The sequence below is a fragment of the Pinus tabuliformis genome, chromosome 1_1, assembly GCF_031772625.1.
Source record: "Pinus tabuliformis cultivar Carrire ecotype Pingquan chromosome 1_1, CPIR1, whole genome shotgun sequence".
In the NCBI taxonomy this organism is placed as follows: Eukaryota; Viridiplantae; Streptophyta; class Pinopsida; order Pinales; family Pinaceae; genus Pinus; species Pinus tabuliformis.
This window is the reverse complement of record NC_142297.1, coordinates 511368108-511372017: the sequence shown is the minus strand read 5'-3', so window position 1 is coordinate 511372017 and position 3910 is coordinate 511368108. Positions and strand designations below refer to the sequence as shown.

Sequence of the window (3910 nt, the reverse complement as noted above, 5' to 3'; positions counted from 1 at the left end):
AATTTAAGCGTTTCAGTCTTTGACTTTTCATCTTCCCTTTTTTTTCTGTTTGAATAAAAACTGTTTTTTAATAAAAATGGTTTTGAATTTTGCCTTAGATGACGGGAAACAGAGTTCCGCCAATTCTAGCCGCAATTTATCCTTTAACACCAGCGAATACATATCCAACAAAATTCGCAACACTTCCATTATCCTGGATGCCCAAGTTTGCAATGCCTTCATTCACTTTACACAATGCCTCGGTGAGTTTTCTGTACGAGGATCCTGATCTAGATATCGTTGTAAATATGACAGATCTGGCACATTAGTCATGTTTCAAAAATTTCACCTCTACCTACAGTGCCTTCAAATTTTCCAGGTCAGTATCTGTAATCTCTTCTGTTGGAAAGTCATGGACTGAAAATGTTTCCACTCTGCCAGCATTAACCTCAAATCCTGAAGCTTATTTCTCAGTTCATAGCAGCAATTTGTATGCATGGTGCAAACCTAGTGTGAAATCTTCACAAAATCTATCAAAATAAGATGCATCAAAGACCTCAACTTCAATCCTACTCCGCTTATAGCATCTTCATATTTGATATTATTTAGCACATCTTAATCATGCTTTGCAAGATACAATTCTCGTGAAATGTACCAATACTTGTAGAATTCTACTGTCCGGTTATTTGATTTTACATAGTTAAATCCCCCATTGGCACTGTTCTTCAAATCTGTAGGGCTGCCAGTGAAATGGTCACAAGCAATTTGAAAATCTGCATCCGTGAAAACAAAGTTATATCCCATTGCAAGCACAGTCCGCAGAAAATCGATTCTCCTCCACATCATCTTTAAATAATCATCTGTCATGAAAATCTTCTCACTAGCGAAGTCGACTCCATCAGTCTTGAGAACAAACCAGTGAACATGGATGGACATGCACCGATCATAAAATTTTTGATCCAAAGCCACTATAATTAAATGATCCAAAAACAACTAATTCCATCCCCTAACTGAAAGCTTTCCAAGAAAAGATCAATCATGAAATTTGGAGTTGTCCATGCCTGATTTAATGTGGTGATTATAACTGTCTTATCAACCATAGTAGCCTTTTGCATATTCATCACTATGAAGCAGAGGAGCCAAGAAATTTGGAGATTTGACGGAGGCAATGAGAAATTTGGAGTAGCAGCTCTATGCGCCGCGCGCACACCCAATGCGCCGCGCCGGCTCTGTGCGTCGTGCACGAGTAAATTAACACTGTGTAGAGGCACCCAATGCGTCTCACACGAGTAAATTAACACTGTGTAGAGGCGCCCAATGCGCCATGCCTTGTGGATGTGCCACACCTGCTCCTAATGCGCTGCGTGCATTTCCAAACACGCATCTGGATGGGGTCTTTCACCTTGTTGTGGGAAAACTATGAAATCGACCATACGATGAAGCTTGGGAGTGTTCACAGCACACAAAACTCGTACATCGCCTGGGTGAAGGCATGGATTTTTGGCCACAACTACTTTTCCTTGGACTATGCTAATTTTAGAATCCTGGGGATTTTGTGCAAATGCATAAAGCCCAGTATCATGGAATTTGTTATTTCCTGGTGTATAAGAAACTTGAACAAATACTTCTCCATACTTCAATGTTTTGCTTCATCAAGGCACCCCATCAAGCATCATCCCTTTTTAACATCGTTTTTCCATTCTCTCTTTAAAAACCAGAAATAGTTGAGCCTCTTCCACACCTTTTGTTCAACATTTTCTCGAATCACACATGTGTTGATGAAGATGATTTCGACATTCTCTGGTGTATCTACAACCTCTGTATATCTAGCACTTTTCATGACTATCAAATCCGTGCAGGTTTTGAGTGATTTGGAGCAAAGGTTAGTAGTTTCAGGCCTTTTAACTGTATGCACCGCACAACATACCCAATGCGCCGCGCCTCCTGGATGCACGCGTGTAAAAATACACTGAGTGTTTTCTCCCAGTGCCGGCCAATCTTCTCCCAATTTCACCCAATTTCACACTTGTGCACAAAACTTGCTTTGATTGCTTCCTCTTTGTTCTTGGTATGCAAATGACTTTTCAAAATTTGGAGACATGCTATATACATTGGCTTTTCAAATTAATTTGCCAAAAACCCATTTTTATAATGTTTTTGCAAATAACTTTTATTTCAACCTCTGTTTTGGGCCCTTTCACTGCCTTTTCACTTTGTGATGAACGAAATGACCTGAGCTTGGCTTGTCTTTGCAGGTATGGTGGCGTTGAACTTCGGCAAAGGATGACTGGGGCTGCTCCTGAAGATTTTCACAATTGAAAAACTTTGACAATTACATGACAGAAATGACAATTTTATTCAAAACAGAGCTTTGAAGAAAATTCATGATCAAGCGATATAATGATGAAATTTTGCGATGAAAAATTATTTGGAAACCTCCTTCGTATGCCTGCTGATGTTATTAGTCATTCTGAAGACTAAACCCTAGACCTAGTGACTGAAATGCCTTGTTGATCAAGAGACTAAAACAGGACTGTAAGTGAACTTAAAACTTGATTTTAATGAACAGACCAGAGCCAGAAGGGCAAGGCGTGAGGGGTAATGCATGACAAGACCCTTCCGTCAGATTATGGCATGCCCCTAGCGGAATGCAGATGAATAAACGGAATGAGACACCTAAAAATGAAATGCAATAAGAGAAATGATCTCTGACGGAGGGATGTAAAGACTGACTCTAACACAACCCTCACTTTTATGAGGAAAACAAAATCATATTGAGTTCTACCCCAATGATGTTGCTGGTGTACCACTAATATTCCATGAGATGGATAAGGTAGTCCCATAATTTAGAATTGTCTCCATAAATAACTAGAGCATAAACATTTATTATGGTAAATCACTTATTGGAATCATTCTTTTCTAGACATATTGTGATCTAGAATATCATCTTCATGCTATATATTTGGGTAAACTGAGAATCCAACCATAAGGTTACTAAGCCACTAGAAACAACTCGAGAACTCTAATTTTATCCAATGCTTGCTCTTCAATTTTTTTGAGAGATTAAATCTCTCTCTTTCTTTCAATTTAGTTTCTTGAAGTAATAGGATTTGTGGTTTCTCTTGCACTACTAATTATTTTACGACTTGGGATTTTATGGGGTTTCCCAACACCCCCATGTTCCATGAAATGATTTTTATTAGATTTTAGAGGGGTTACATTTCTTAACTCCCCTTTATTTGTTGCTCCCTTTCTCATGGTTTATCGTAGGCTTTAAGACATCCATGATTTTGGGTTGGTTTCCTATTTTTTTTTCAACTCCGCCTCTGCCCCTCTCTCCTCTTTTATGGAATGTCTTGCTTGTCCTCTTTTATGGATTAGTGATTCGTGGTTGGTTATCTCATCACCCCAAATCATATTATTTCTACTATTTATGGTTAAGATTCTAGAACTAGTCTCTGTTCCTTTTGTTGTTGATGCAATGCCTTCTGGTTCTTGCCTTATTAAACCCTCACAATTTTCCTATTGAGATAGGAATATAGGGACTTGAGCGTTATTCTGAGTCTTAATTGGAGATGAATCCATTTTTGTTGAAGGCTCACTTCTTTCAGGACGAGAATCTTATTGGCAGGTAGAAATGACCACTTATCAACACGAAGAGACAATTGGACCTAAGGTTCTTTAAATAACCCAAGATGTTTAGTGTGGTTGTTCTTGATGATTTTAGTGGCTTCTTTAGCCATATATTTCCTTCCCTTATGAGAAAGAAATAATGAGGTATCTTCTATCTATCCTACGTGTATTTACAACTGATTATAGGTTAACCGTTATATACAAATATACAACTTGCAGAACCACCAGAAGAAAACTCTAACTGGTGTAAAGTAGTAAGTTATACAAATTTAAATAATGATTTAAATTTTATACAAAA

General features: G+C 38.1%; 1 pseudogene; it reads right to left on the bottom strand.

Annotated features, from left to right (window-relative positions):
* Positions 1-345: 345 nt before the first annotated feature.
* Positions 346-1100, bottom strand: LOC149214035 (uncharacterized protein At4g15970-like; annotated as a pseudogene).
* Between the last annotated feature and the right edge of the window lie 2810 nt (positions 1101-3910).